Below are 16,599 nucleotides of genomic sequence, written 5' to 3' on the forward strand. Positions count from 1 at the left end.
AGAGGCGGAGAGGCGCCGGGGTAGCTGAGGGGAGCGGTCACGTGAGAGGAGGAGTCTGACCTACTTTTCCCAGCTGCAGGCGCATGCGCACTCCCCATCTGCTCGCCAGCGGGAGGCTCACGTGGAATCGCACGTGCTGGGTCGTGGGTCCAGGGCTCGGGCGGGCGCACGCAGGTCCCCGCCGAGTGGAGAGGTGCAGGGGTGGGCCCGGGGCTGCAGACCCGCCGCGGGGCAGAGCGTGCAGCGCCCCTCCCAGTCGGACCCGGACTTCGCTCTGCGGGTCCCGCAATCCTCACCCCAATAACCGCAGCTTTGGAGAGCTGCTTTGGCGCCCCACGGGGCTTCCCACGAATGTACCGAATTTAACATCCATGAATTCAAACATTCAAGTTACTCTGCATATGCCCTTTGAATCAGCAGTTCCCACCACTTCGGAATTTATTCTACAGATGGGCTCCCACTTCTGTGAAATGTCGCCCCAGAAGGACAATCATTGTGCATCACTGACATCAGCAAAGATGGGAAACTCTAAATGCCCAACCATAAACCCGGTCAAATACATGGGAACATAAATTCCAGCGGGGCTGCATTTGGAATTCTGTAGTTGTTAAGAGATGGACGGACAGCTCTGTAGGCGCCGATATGAAGAGACCTTCAAGATCCATTGTGATCTAAAAAATGTCAATAAAATGGAGCAGGATAGTGTGTGGGGGGTGCTAACGTTTATATGACATATATTTGTCATTGTATATGTACACAAAATATAAATATGTGCATATTTGTAAGTGTGTATGTATATATAGAAACACACTTATTTGTAAATGTATAGAATACTCTGGAATCATGAACCAGAACCTGAAAGAAGCTATTTGGATGACTGAGAGGTCGGAGGAAGGAAAGAGACTGGCTCTACATTACACACTTTTGTAATTCTTAAATTTTGTGCCTGCATGACTAACTTATTTTTAAAAAGAAAATTTTAAAACAAAGAGTTATTTAGCACTTAACTCTGCACTGAGCACCAGGTCTTATGCAAATCATTTCCTTCTAAAAGTTTGTATAGTATTGACCACATTTCCTATTCTGTTCAATTCATATATTAAAAATGCAACCTTCCTGATAAACTTTGTTAAGAAAAAATTCCAACTCTTAAGATAACAAATCCTCTACATCTTTTTTTTTTTTTTTAATTCTCACTTGAGGATATTTTTCCATTGATTTTTAGAGTGGAAGAGAGAGGGTAAGACAGAAATATCAATGTGAGAAAACACATTGATTGGTTGCCTCTTGCATGCTTGACCGGAGTCGAACTTGGGACTCTTGGTCCACAGGCCAACGCTCTATCCACTGAGCCAAACCAGCTAGGGCTAAATACTCTACATCTTTAAGATCCTCTCCAAGTCTGTCTTTTGAAGGGAAGACCTCTCAGCAACAGACACTTGCATGATAAAACCTACAAAGCAATTGTACATGCCTCATTAAGCTTTACTCCCAATTGCTCTGTGGATCTGTAATACAGCTATTATCGTCATTCTGGTTATTAGATGTACGTCAGTTATAATATATTTGGTTGCAAGTAACAGAAACTCCTACTCTAAGTGGCTTGAATAGAAAGTGCATTTAACTGAACCAGGATAGGACAGACTTCAGGGGTAGTTTGATTCAGCAGTTAAGCAATGTCCCCAGGATGTAGGACATCCCTCTGCCATGCCTTCCATGGTGGTGTCTGCTTCATGTAACGCGTTGGGCAGGTCTCACTTAAGGAAAATGCTTCTTTCCCAGAGGCAGCAAGCAAACATCTTCCCCATAGTCATTGGCCTGATTTCGGGCAACTACCCACACACCTTAGCAGGAGATGGGGTGATGCTGATTCGTGGGAATTGGGAGACACCTTTAGGTAGCGTGACAAAGCTACCCATTCCCCAGGTGTAGAGAGCTTCAAGATTGCTGGGCGGGGTTGAGCATATTTGCATAAGGAACCAAGTTTTAAAAGGGCTGGAAACTCCCTTTTCCTTTCTTTTGATGTTCAATATTGTTTGAAAATTTCTGATGATTGAGATGGTACTGACTGAAACCAGTTGGTAGAACAGTCACTTTGAAGGAGTGGCCTGGGTTGGTGACCCTGAGTGTCAAAGTGAGGATAAGGCATATGTTTGAGGCTGGCCACCTTATCGCTAAGTGAATGTTAGCAGGGACCACAACGTTGGGAGCCCAGAGATGAGCATACTTGAAGGAGGAGCCTTATTTTTCCCTTCCCCCACATTTTCTCTTGGAAATGCTATGGCAGAAACAACCACCGGTAAAGAGCCTTTGTGTGTTATCAATAAGCCATGGTTTCCTTCTTTGGCAATGCCCTCACAACACAAGAGTTTGTTTTTCGATAATCAAGTTACTGGTGTGTATCAGTCAGGTTAGGCTAGGGTTAGTCATAGTAACAAGCAAACCAAATCCCAGTGGCTTGGAAGAGTCAAGATTGACTAGTACCTCTTGCTCATGTTCTATATTCATGGCAGGTGGGCAGGGACTCTCATTCATCTTGTTCTCAGTTGGGGACCGAGATAGAAGGAGCCACCATTATCTGAAACATAGGTGGTCTCCTTCGCAGTGACAACAGAGCTCTGGTGGGTCCTCCATCAGCAGTTAAATGCTCCTGCCTGGAGGTGACATGCATTGCTCTACTCACAACCCAGTGGCCAGAACTAGTCACCTGGCCCCACCCAACCACAGTGGTTGAGTAGGTGCAGTCCTACCTGGTGCCAGGAAGATACGGGAGCTGGAATATTCCTGAACAGCTTTTAACAACTGCTGAACATGTGGTGGCTTCCTTTCCCTCAGGTTGGCTCACCAAATTCAGACTACAGTGGGCAAGCGGAAATACCAGGAATGAAACTGACGGTGGGAATGCGGATGGCCAATAATATTTATTGAGGGCTTGCTATTCTGTTAGAATAGAGCAGGACACTAGTCTAAGCACTTTCCCTGTAAGAGCTTATTTAATTCTCCCAACAATCTAGAATCACAGGAATAGTAGTCATCTTAGCACAGGGAGGAATAGTCGCTCAGCATGAGTGTAACCTTCCAGTCACACAGATTTTATTAACAGAAAAAGTGAACTTAGTTTAGAAACCTGAAGTGGGACAGAGTGGTTTCACTTTCACTCTGTAAAGGATGGATTCAGCTTAACAAAACCAGGGAAGTTTAAATGCAAGGGCATAAATATATGAACTAGGACATTGTTGCTTGTAGTCCATTGTCCACAGTAATAACAGTTACTTTATCGATTCATGCACAACATTTTCTTACAGGCTTTCCTCAGCTCAAGCACCCACCACGGGCTTCTCCAGGGAAACAGTGATGAGAACGCCTCCCCCATGGCAGCTCAGGGATCACCAGGAGGAACACAGGCAAGAGTGCTCACTACAACGTATGCAGGGGTCCTCAAACTACGGCCCGCGGGCCACATGCAAATACAAATATTGTATTTGTTCCCATTTTGTTTTTTTACTTCAAAATAAGATATGTGCAGTGTGCATAGGAATTTGTTCATAGTTTTTTTTTTAAAACTATAGTCCGGCCCTCCAACGGTCTGAGGGACAGTGAACTGTCCCCTTGTTTAAAAAGTTTGAGGACCCCTGACGTATTGTTTGCAGCATTCTCCCTGAGGGAAACCTGGAAATGGAAGAGGTGTGTGTGTGTGTGTGTGTGTGTGTGTGTGTGTGTGAGTGAGACAGAGGGGCGGGGAGGGGGTCTTTGGGAGGTACTTTGGTCATGAGGGTGGAATTCTCATGAATGGCATTAGTGCTCCTATAAAGAAGACTCTAGAGAGTGCCCCAAGCCCCCTCCTCACCTGTTGAGGACAATGTTGGGCTAGGAATATGCTGGAAGGGTGCTCTCACCAGAAGGCTACCCTGTTGTCACCTTGATCTGGGACTTTCCAGTCTCCAGAACTATGAGCAATAAATTTCTGTTGATTGTAAGCTCCTCAATCGTGTATTTTGTTGTAGCAGCCTGAGCAACTAAGACATTGCCCAACTATAGCTATTTTCACACCCCCCAAAGGGAACGACCTACCAAATATTTCTGAGACATTGACACTTATTTGGGACACTGTTTTAGGCATTGCACAGAAAAATTATGAAATAAGAATAGCTAACATCTGAGTGCTTGCTATGTGCCAGGCATCATGCTGACTACTCTAAATGCATTAGATTGTTCATCCTCAAAAGAATCCCGTGAAGTGAGTAATATTTTCCACTCAAATTGAGAAAGGATGAATTGAGGCAGAGAAGTTGCCCAGCTGGTCACCAGAACCATTGTCTTTCTGGCACTTAGGACCCCTGCACTGTTCTGCCTTCTTTTAAAAAAAATAATATTTTTATTGATTCGGAGAGGAGAGAAAGATAGAAACATCAATGATGAGAGAGAATCACTGATTGGCTGCCTCTTGCATGCCCCACACTGGGGCTCGAGCCTGCAACCCAGGCATGTGCCTTGACCGGGAATTGAACTGTGACCCACCATGGTCCATAGCTCACCATTCAACCCCTGAGCCACACCTTCCTGAGGCTTCCTTTTGCCCACCTGAGTCTGGTGCTGTGTTCTAGCCTGACCCAACTTAAAACGTACTGTCCTCTGCCCACTTAACCTTCCTGCTGTGGTGTTTAGGCCGTTTTCTTAACACCTCTGGGCGGATTCTCCCAACCTCCCACCCAGGGCTCACTCTGAACTCTGCCTGAGGGGGTGCCGAGATGAGTAAGATACTATCCGTGCCGTCAGGCATCTTGCAGCATGGCGATGAGATGGAGACACAAACACTAAGTTAGATATGAAGCGGGTGGAACTCAATACTTCATTAGAAGAAGCAGAGGAAGCAACTCAGACTTCCTGACAGTCATCAGAGGTGAGAGAGACATGACGGCTTTGATCAGCCTCCGTGCTAAGTGTTGAGCATGAGGGGCGACTAAAGGACGGTCCCTGCCCTTAGACAGTGAGGCCGGGATGTTGGTCCGTGGTCTGTCTGCACATGTAGGTGAAAGGTTCCTGGGCAGGTGGCAGGTTTTTCTCGCCGGAAATGACCCTGTGCTGCCCTCAACTCCCCTCAGTGTTGGGCGGTCAGCGATGTCCACATGATGGGATTAGAAACTCAGATGAAGAGGTCTCATTCTAGTTTCAAACTCTGTCCCGTAGGGCAATGGGAGGTTCCAAGGGACTCTCCCAGGGAAAGGCGGAGGAGAAATGGGGGAAAGAAATTAAGCAAGAAAGAGCAAGCCACACCCCTTTTCATTTCAGTCAGGGCAGCTCTGCTTTTAGTTATTGTATTCGTTTCGTTTCCATGTAAGACTGCACTACAACAAAGGGTTATGAGGCTGGAAAAAATTTGGAAGGCACGGATTGAATTCACAGAGAAGAAATCTGAGTTCACAGAGAAGAGACAAATGGCTCTTCAAGAAATCAGTCAGGCCTGGCCGGTGTGCTCAATGATTAGAGCAGTGGCCTGCTTACTGAAGGGTCAACAGTTCAATTCCTGGTCTAGGGCATGTACTTGGGCTACAGGTTTGATCTCCGGCCCCAGTCTAGGTGCTTGTGGGAGGCAACCAATCAATGTCTCTCTCCCTCTTTCTCTCTCTCTCTCTCTCTCTCTCTCTCTCTCTCTCCCTCCCCTTCCCCCTCTTCCTCCCTGCCTTTCACTCTCTCTAAAAATTAATGGAAAAAATAAAATATCCTTGGGTGAGGATTAACACCAAAAAAAGAAATCAGTCACAGGGAGCCAAGAGGAGACCTGGGCTCTCAACTCCCGGGCTGCTGCACTTTCCACTGTGCCAACCCACCTCCCTGTGAAGCTGGCACAGCCACGGGGGGATGGGGGGCTCAAGGTTCCCCCTAACGTGACTGGACCGAGGTCCTGTGATGGGTTCAGATTGAAGAGGAAATGGGGGAACTTGGAGGAGCTGTTGTTTATGGCCAATGCCTAGCACCTCTCCCTGCCTGCAGATCACGGTGGTGTGAGGTGAATTTGTGGGAAGAACACGCTAGGAAAGAACCCAGAAACCTCTCTCCCTGATCCTGAGAAATAAAGCTCAGTAGGGAGGTCCTGGGAGCCGGAAGGCAGCAGGAATTAGTGTGTTTGGAAAGAAGCTGGCTTAGGAAGTGTCCCAGGAGAAACAGAGGCGAGCTGCTTTTCGCTGGGCACCAGGAAACCGGCAGCTTTTAGGGTGATACATCCTTCATTCATTCATTGAGGACCTAGGGGGTAAATCAAGGTGGACCAGTCATTGTCTGTGCTGTAAAGAGGCCAACAGTCCAGTGGAGGAGTTAAGGCATGCAGAGAGGAAGGAAGAGGGAGAGAGAGATAGAAACATCAGTGATGAGAGAGAATCATTGACCGACTGCTTCCTGCACGCCTCACACTGGGGATTGAGCCTGCAACCTGGGCTGTGCCCTGACCAGGAATCAAACTGTGACCTCCTGGTTCATAGGTCCACGTTTAACCACTGAACCACGCTGGCCGGGCAAGGCATATACATTTGTACCTACAATGAAGGGAAGGAGAGAGGGTCCAAAGAGATAACAGAATGGGCGCCAAGTGAGCTGGACATGCTGGATGGGGAAATCACGGACACTTCCTGGAGCAGGCTGCCCTGAGCTGGCACTGGCAGCAGGTAAGCCACGAAGGAATGGGAAGTGCGCCCCATGCAGAGGACACAGCAGGAGGCCGGTGCAGAGAAAGGTCCTCATAGGTCTGCGTGGGGAGTGGAGGACGTCAGCCTGGCTGGGTGCACACACTTGGGTGTGTTTTGAATCTATCACTTTCCAGAGCCTGAGGGGGTGTCCTCAGGTGGCCCTGCTCCCTGGAATACGAAGAGGCCATAACTGACATGTGTAGCTTTGGGGGATTCGGTTTGTCTGCCTCATGAGAGGAAGCCAGGATCAGATAGAGACAGTCAAAGGTTTCCAAAGGATGTAACTGCACCTCTTCTTCCATCGCTTCCGAGAGAGAGAAGCTGACGGCTGGGCGGGGCCCAGCACTGAGTCTGGGAAGGTGGTGTGTGGATGGCGTTCACCCAGAACGCTGTCCCCCTCCTAGCTTCAGCAAACAGCTTGGAAAGCAGCCTGAGATCACCGGGAACTACCAGCCCTCCAGCGCCAGTGTGAACCAGTGTTTATTAGTCCTCTGGCGCTTCCCCAAACCCGCCACCTGACATCACGCGCAAAGCGGACCGAGCATGGCCAACAGAAGGCACCTTCCCAGCTGATAGAGGGTGGAAGCGTGCCAAAGGCGGGGAGCGAGGAGGAGAATCAGGGCAGACCTTGAAGAAGGTGGCTGACCTCGGATGCATTTCTGCTCTTGGAAGATTAAGTCATTATCAAAGAAAACTTGGGGATAGCGAAATGCTTTCCACGGTATCTGGTTGCCCTGCTGACAAAACAAACATGGAAACAAAATCACTGCACGTCCCACTTTATTGATTGTAAAGAAGTTATAATTTTGCTGGGAGGACCCTCCCCTGTTTCACTGGAAGTGGGGAGGTCAAGCTAGTGCAGTGACAGCCTTGAGGTTAAGGATACAGCTGAGGCGGCAAAGAAGAGCTGATGGTCAAGGCCACCATGTGGCACACTGAGGTCACAACACGACAGCCAGGAAAGCCTGACGCAAGAAGCCAATGAATGAGTCCCAGGAGACCAGAGAATGTAGGGGCCGATAATTCTACTGGGGATGTGAATTCAATCCGAGCCACTGGGATTATTGCCTGGACCTTCAGCTCATCCTCTCTGGTTCCCTCCCTGCTCCTTCCATGCTAGTGTGATCTGGGAGAATTGAGGGTAAACATATTTAAAAAAACCTTCCCTCCTAAAACATAATTCTAATTCTGCCCTGAGGAACAAGAACCCAAAGTAAGTCTAATTGTTTTTCCACATGTTAGTCCCAAACAGACAATGCATGGTTGGAAAGAATTGCATTTTCCTTTTATCTTGGAAAGATTCCTACTTTACCCCTACTTATCTTGTAGTTGCTGGAGAATTTTGTTCAAGTTATGCCTCATTGTCTCAACTCACCTTCTTGAAGCTCGAAGGACAACTTAATTAAATCACCTCAAGTTGATTAATGAATAGAAGCAGGACCTTGCACTCCCCAGTTCACAATCCCAAAGTCATTTCAGGTTGGCGGCATATTCATTTGGCTTCGCTCATTAAAAAGTTAAAATGTATTCACTGTCCAATACGTAGGACCCATGGGGACAGAACAGTCTTTGTCATTCATTTCACATGGTCAAATTTATCAAATTAAAACTGCATGTAAACAAATAATTTTCTGGATGCTTAATGCTGGTCCTGCTTCCACCAATAATTCCATTTGGGTGAGACGACCTTTATTTCTCTCCTTTGCTTCCAGGGCTACTTAAGCTGTAGGAGAGCGAAGACCTGGAAGAGATGTCTCCTGGCTGAATTCCACCCCCTCACTCGCTTTGAAGTGCATTCCTTTGAAATTGATGGACGTGTACATGTCTATCTGCTATAGAGCCTCCTTCCCCACCCTCAGGCTCGGAAACTGCGGAACCACTGGCTCCCTTTTCTTTGGCTCAGAGTAGAGAGGAAGTGGGTGTCCGTGTAGTGACTTTTGTTAGATAAACGAAGATTGGAAACATGCGTATTAAAGTTTGTTTCCTCCCTTCACACCATGATCCAGTCTCCTTCGACTTCTCGGCCTCTGAGAGCATTCATTAAAGGGAGACACACAGAACTTAGAACAGAGGCAAATTATTTTTTTCTTTCCTTTAAAAACAAAATCCAAATAGCCTCTTGAGATTCAGGCCAGAGGTGTTTGTCTTGGAATCTAAGGCCTTTTATTTTTGTAGGGAAAAAAAGATGGAGGTTTTTTTTATTTTTGTTATTTTTTAAACCAATCAATCAATTAATTTTCATTTTTTTAAAATTAAGTTTATTGAGGTGACATGGTTAATAAAATTATGTAGGTTTCAAGTGTACAATTCTATGATACTAAAACTCAGGAGGATGACCTGTGTGGACCCGTTGGCCGGAGGCAAGGCAGGATGGAGCATGCCTACAGACGCAGAAGGGGCCCGGGGTCATGAACAGAGTACATGTGGGGTGCATTCCATCCCAGAAAATCCCAATGAATGCAGAAGGAAGGCTGCAGATCAGGCACCCCGTCCCATCAAAGCTCCTCCCACTATGAGACACCCCTTTGGGTGTGGGATGAGCAGAACCCTGATGAAGTTTTAGTCTGAGGTGCCTGGAAAGAAAATCGCTCAGCTCACTGACTGAGTTGAACTGGATTGAACACGTTGTATTTTCTTTGTTTTGGGCCTCATAATCTATAGCCTCATAATATTTCTGGATAGACTGTAGATGGATGTTCCCAATCATCTATTCATGCTCAACGGATATTTATTTAAATACTTTTATTGATTTCAGAGAGGAAGGGAGAGGGAGAAATAGAGACATCAATGACGACAGAAAATCAGTGATCAGCTGCCTCCTGCATGCCCCACACTGGAGATTGAGCCTGCAACCCGGCCATATGCCCTGACCAGGAATCGAATCATGACTTCCTCATTCATAGTTTGACGCTCAACCACTGAGCCATGCCAGCAGGGCGGGATATTTACTGAGTGCCTACTTTGTGCCACACTGGAGAGACACAATGAATGAGGGCACCATGACCTGGCCTTCATGGAACTTAGAGTCCAGAGGAGGAAATGAAGCTAGAAGGGGGTCAAATAATCTGCCAGGGTCACATAACTTGAAAATAGCAAATAGCAGATTTAAACTATGTTCCCAAGTACTAGGTATAGAAAACAAGCATTCCCCAAATAATCTGTAGGCTCACATTATTTCAGTGGGAGGGTAAATTGTAGGGGAAGTTTTTAAAATGGATTCTGAATGTCATCTGAAAGAATAAACATGAAGACATAGTGAAAAAATGTAAATAAAAGTATTAAAATGTTTTTGAGCCATCAGATATCAAAACAAATTACCCAACCACCTTAATTTTTAGGTAAGATGCAAAAAAGCAAAAGGGGGATATGTGAAACAGGATGGAGAGCTTTGGAAGAGTGAATAAATTCAATGCCTGATGAAAGAAAATTTACAAACAACAGGGTAGGGAATGTTCAAAAACTAATATTGAGGCAATTAAACCTATTTTAGAAACTCAATTTAGATCCTTATTTTATACTTCCCAGCAGATGGATTTCATGTGGATTAAATATTTTTGAAATTTAAAAACAAGGAGAAAGCATTGGCAGATAGTAAACTAATTAATGACAGATGAGACAAAGTATAAAAGCAACAGGCGAGGTCATTAAAAAGAGGCTGTTATATCTGACCCCCTAAAATGGTAAGTAGTTTGTCGCCAACACCAAAAACAAAATAAAAAGGTGTATGACAAACTGGGAAATCCATTAGCAAACAAACAAAATGAAGGGCAAATAGCCTTCAATTAAAAAGAAAACTATCTAATTACACAGACACGAACACTGACATAAAAATGTGCAAAGGACACACAGAAATTGGCATGATTGAAATGAACGATGCTCGAGGCTGGTGAGGGTGAGGTGAGGTCCTGGCCCATATTCCCTCTCATGGAGTCGCACAGTAAGACATTTCATGGGGGCTTTTCACAAGTACCCTAAAATCTTTACAATTGGCACTTCTTTGAATATAGAGATTCAATTTCTAAAAATCTAAAGAGATATTGAAGCCCAAATTTATATTTAAACATGGTTAATTCTCATCCATTACTTAAAATGGTGATTGGTGGAAAACAGGGGACTTCTAATTAATGGTGATTTATGTCTAGTCTATGATGGAGCATATGTAGCCATTTAAATAAAAAAGAATCTTGTTTCCAAATAATATTCAATGACTGAAGAAATGGTAATAATATCAGAGTAAGTGGAAAACAGCAGGATAAAAATTTATGCACAAGGTGTGATACTAATTTGACCACACACATATGTGTTTATGAGTTCACATGTGTGTATCCTCATAAATACTAGAAGAAAACACACAATGTCTGCCTATCTAGAATTCATCTCTTCTTTATCTTTCTAATTTTATGATTTTATAAACTTTAAGTGGGGCAACAAGTCTACCTACCAAGAATGAAGCTTTTCTTCTTTATCTTTCTAATTTTATGAGTTTGTAATTTGATGAAAACATTATAAATTGGCACATCTAGCAAAACCATAATCTTATTTTTTGGCATTTATTATTTCTCTTTGAACCCTATAAAGGAAATAATACAGGCCTTTCGGATGGCAACTTGCCAACCTCGCTGATCAGGATTTTAATGACTTCCCTCCTTCTGAGGCCTAATTTAAACCCAATTTAAAGTAAACAAAACAAGCATATTACTCCATAAAGGAGAATGAGCACTCCTTTCTTGTGCTGGCTTTGAATATGAATCTCTCTATGAAATGAAAATAGAGCAAAAAATGAGCTTAATAAGCGAGACTTCTTCTCTGCTCAGGCTCTTCTCATTAACGTTTAATGACATAGAAAGCTCGACAAAAGTTAGATTTAGACAGCATGTCAGTGATTCCGTGTCCTCACATTCTAAATGCGGGGGCTCAGCATGCTGGGGAGATCATCTGTGGTTCATCAATGACCTCAGTCCTTCTCACCTCTATTGGATAGTGTGTCTTTTTATCTTTCTATTGATCTACGCTAGAGTGCTTTCTCTGTCCCGCCGTCTCTTTGTTTCTGTGTCTGTCTGTCTCTCTCTCTAGATATATACACCTATATATAATCATATGTATATATGAGTGTGTATCTGTCTCTTTCTATATATATGTCTCCCTCTCTCTCTAAATGTCTGCCATTTATACCTTTCCCAGTTGATTATTTACCTGTTTATTGTTACCTGTTTACCTTTTCACACTACTCTTTTGCCCTATAATATTTTTGTTTAATGCAGATAATCTGTTATTTGTTCATACTCTGTGTTACCTAGGAAGGATTTGTCTACTTCACTATTATGATAGTTTGAATCTTGAAATCTTTAATTCATCTGCCATTTATTTTAGGTGATATGCCTTTTATATATAGTATATAATAAATATAGTATAACCATCAATTTTTGATTTTTTTCTGTTATATGGATATATTTTTCTATTCTTACTTCAGCATCATATAGTTTCATTAATTTATAGTATACAGACAAATTCTTACAAGTTAAAACATTTCCTTGACTATTATCTGGCATCTACTTTTCCAGATAAAGTTTAAGATTTATGCAATTAGAGTCAAACCTCCCATATAAAAAGAGAGTAGCATGAAAAACAGGAGGATAGAAGGACATGGTGAAAAGGTCTAGTATACTTGTAGCTAGAGTCTAGAAATAAAGGAAAGGAAAAAATGGGGCAGAAGCATATTTGCAGGCATGCTGACTAATATTTAACAAAACTGACCAAGAAATCAAATCACATTTTCAAGAAGTGCTATCAACATCATAATAAGAAAGCCACATCCACACAGAACATAGTAAAGCTTATTAAAACACCAAAGACAAAGAAAAATATTAAAACCATGTGGTTGATAGAAATTCTTTTCTTATAGTCTGTTAAAATATATCTGCCTATAATTTCCACTGGTTCTAGTTTTAAACCATGAGTATTTCAAAGAATTTGGAATTTCCCAGAATTTTGGAGATAATTCTTCCTCTATTTCTTTGTGGAGGATAATTCTCAACAGCTTCTAGAGTTTGAGAAATAGTTTTCAAACAAAGACCCAGCTAAAATCCACTACTATCCATCTTTTCTACAATCAATGAGCACCTGTTATGTACCTGTTACTTTCTTAAGTGATGTGAGCGCGATGATGACCATCACACACTCACTCTCTATGAGGAGCGCATCGGGTAGAGGGTGGGAAGGACAGTACGCAGTCATTGCAATGCTGTGTGATAACCTTAACTACAGGTGTGAGCACAGAGATGTACAGATGCTAAGAGGGTCCAGAGCAGGGGCAGTGAACGCAACAGGGGGAAAGAGGACACCATTCCTAAAGGAACTGACAGCTGAGATGAGAGAGGAGTCAGCTATCTTTTTTCTGTTTTTGAGTGGAAAAGCAAAACAGGTGTTCTAGATGCGGAGAACCATACATGCAGAAGTGCAAAGAAACGAAAGAGCTTGCCATCTGGTCTTCCTGCCTTATTCTCAACTACAGCAGATGAGCTCCTTCCCGCAGCCAGGCAGGGAACACAACTCCCAGCAGCTCCTGAATCGCACTGTCCCAGCTTAGCAACCTCAGTGGGCAAGGAGAGCTTTTCCCCTCTGTGCCAAGCTGGGTGCTCATTGACCTGGCTAGGCTCTCATGCCCACCCCTTGGGCCATTCAGTTTTGCAAAGGAATGCAGTGTCAGGCTTGGACGACCTTGAAACATACACATACCCAGCCTTTGGAGGAGGAGAGGCTATGATTAGAGAAGAACCAATACAAAATGTATGGAACAGACTTTCGAACCTCAGAGCGAAGGTAGGGGAGGGTGGGTGGGTAGGAAGGGATCAACCAAAGAAATTGTATGCATATATTCAATAAACCATGGACACAGGCAATAGGGTGGTGAAGGCCTGGGATGGGGGGGAGGGTGTACAGAGTAAATGAAAATCCAAACTCAAGGGTCAATGGGGGAAAATAGGGGACATATGTAATACTTTCAACAATAAAGATTTTATAAAAAGAATCAATACTTTCTATCTCTAAAGGAACTCATGGAGTAGGGGAGCAGTAGGACCCCAAGGGATAAGATGCTGGTCAGAAGTAAGCAATGCCACTTACATTCTCTCAGCCTAAGCAGCAGGGGTATCTGCAGCCCCAACCTCAAATTTTTCTGTGTTGCCATGGAAGGAACATGGAATTTGGGGTCTGAACTCCCCGCCAGTGTCACCACTGACTACTCTTGTCACCCTGAGCAAGTCATTCTTTAAACTTCAACTTCTGTGTTTATAAAAAAGTGTACAATGTGAGACTGGCTACTTGAAAATTTTAATGAGATCTTCCGTATATAAGCAACCATCACAAATCCTGATATTCAATATCTATTTAGATTTCCTTGGGTTCTCAGGCATCTAAGAGATTAGGCCTGAGGAGAGCCTTGTATAGATATTTGGATCAGGTATCTCCGAGATTGAAGGACCACAGGAGCAGAATGTGGAAAAGGCTGAGTTAGTGAGAGAGAAGCAGGGATTTGAGTCGTGGTGAAGAGGATTTGAGCTAAGGGCATAATTTCACTTGGCTTTTGAGTTGATTCTGTCACCATTGGTGTGTGTGTGTGGAGGTGGGGCGGGGGGGTGGGATATGTGTGTGTCCATGTCTGTGTGTCTTGATTATATTGACCAAGTGAAAGGTAAATTATTGACACTATTACAAATGATACTGAAGAGTGATGGGCAAGAAAAAAAAGAAACATCTTGATTTGATCGTGTAAATGTCATTCCGCCCTTCGTGTGAACTGTTTGCCATTTATGCTAACGGTTCCACAGCACAATAAGAACTCGAAACCTTACGGACTGTGCTTCAGATGACACTGTCTGCAGGTTGCATTTGAGGGCAACAGTCAACTGTGCTCACACATGCTTGGCCTGGCAGCGTGGCCCCCTGCTCAAACTTTTGCAAGAGAAAGGAAAACTGCTGAGGAGGCAGATACGGAGACAGCAGATCTCCCAGTGCGGTGTATGCTGGTCTTCCCTGTCTTTGCTGTGAGCAGTTCCTTCGCTATGACCTTAGCAGCTACATCTTGATTAGACTTCTTCCCTGGAATAGGTTCAAATTTCCTAGGCATGCTGGGAAGGCAATTGGAAGTTGATGGGAATGAGAAATGCTGTAATTACACAGCATCTTAATATTGAAAAAGAAATTGAATCTTTGAATTTATTTTCATTAATAACATAAGACACTGGAACATAGCTCTCCCCCTCCAGTCACCTCCTCTCTACTCCTCTCCTCCCAACCCTCCTCCCTTTTCCCCTCCTTCTTCCCCCCTCTCCCTTCCCCTATCCGTCTCCCCTCCTCTCCTCTCCACCTCTCCCTTCTCTCCCCACCCCTTCTCTCTTTTACACTTTTAGGTCCCTTTCTCTTTTTTAATTTTGATCTTTATTGTTTGAACAAAACATTAAAGAATAATAAATAATTAAAAATGTATTAAGTATTTAAATAAAAACAGTACAGTCATTACATAAAAAACAAACAACAACAACAAAAAAAAAACTTGGCTGACTTTAAATTTTGCTCTTGTAATCCCTGCTTTAAGTACCAGCGTGACTGTGGAGGGGAAGCCGATTTCTGCAGCCACGGCTTACATGCTGCCATGGGAACATCTGGGCTGCACTGTTAACAGTGAGGCTTGTCATAAAAATCAACCTTGGCATGGGGAAGTGACAGCGAGCGGAACAGCTCTGTGGGGGCACTTCCATTAGGCAGTATGCACACCTGTCTCCAGAGAAGAAAAACATGGGTGCCCCCCCCCATCCTTAATTGGATAGCAGTGGGCTTTCCACCGGGTTGGAGAGAATGGCTCCCATTACTTTGCTTCTCCCATTGTCCTGGGCTCTATTTCCATGGTTTTGTGTTTGGTAATTGTTGAACATGCATACTGAAGCTGCTGCTAGAAAATGGATTTTCTCCAGCGTGTTAATTTAGCTGCACATTCAATCAAATTTTAAGTCAAACGATATTTCTCCTGCAGGGTGAATTCCTCCGAAAATCATCTCCAGATTTTGGCAGGAGTGACTTGACTGCAAGACAGAGAGAGAGTAATGAGGCTGGCAGGAGGCCGGCAGAGGGAAGGCCAGCAGACTGAGTGCCGGCCACCTGGGTTTGAGTCCTAGTTCTGTCCTGCGTTATTTTGTGAATATGGGCAACTAAGAAAGAACAGAAGTTCTGGACTTCCCCCCACCCCTATAATATCAGGAAAATAATGGTAAATGTATAAGAAAGTGTTTTGTGAGTTACAAAGGATTGTACAAATGTTAGCTGTTATTATAGAATTTAAGTCTGTTTAAAATGTTTTACTTCCTCTTACAGAGAAAGGTCCTTATTGAGAAAAACTTCCTAAGAGAGTTTTGTTAACTAGTGACAGAGAAAAGAAAGATGTTGGTCCCACTGTAAAGCATGATTAGGTCTCATTGTGAAATAGAATATTGATTCACATTCATTCATTCTTACAGGTATCTGAAATTTACTGAGATGCTAGTAAGTAAAAGGCTCTGTGCTAGGCACTGGAGATACTAACCAACACATTGCGGAAGGATCACGAGAATTCTCGTTTCATATTACACAGTGCTTTACAAAGTATCATACTTTAAAAAGATATTAGCTTGTAAGAACATGTAATAAATAACTTCAAAATGCAATGGGTATTTAATTTTAAAGCGCGCCTTTAACATTTATGTAAAGCGTATTTTGTACTTGCTCATTAGAAACTTATCTGGCTATTGGGTAAAGCTAGCAATAAAACTACTTAGTCTACAATGTGTTAAGCTCTGCTTTTCTGGAGATTTCCTTCCACTGAGAAATGAAGGCAAAACAAAAAACCCACACATTCTATATAATAAAAGCATAATATGCAAATCAACCG

At 43.6% G+C, this 16,599-nt stretch overlaps 1 long non-coding RNA gene across 1 annotated transcript in view; it reads left to right on the plus strand.

Moving 5' to 3' along the window:
* The first annotated feature begins 6,325 nt into the window (after positions 1-6,325).
* LOC106727181 overlaps positions 6,326-16,599 on the plus strand; it is a 17,520-nt gene continuing 7,246 nt past the window's right edge. The window contains exon 1 of the long non-coding RNA XR_001363349.1: positions 6,326-6,361. This is a non-coding gene — a long non-coding RNA (uncharacterized LOC106727181). The remainder of the gene's footprint in view (positions 6,362-16,599) is intronic.

The sequence above is a fragment of the Myotis brandtii genome, unplaced genomic scaffold (genome assembly GCF_000412655.1).
Source record: "Myotis brandtii unplaced genomic scaffold, ASM41265v1 scaffold383, whole genome shotgun sequence".
NCBI lineage: Eukaryota > Metazoa > Chordata > Mammalia > Chiroptera > Vespertilionidae > Myotis > Myotis brandtii.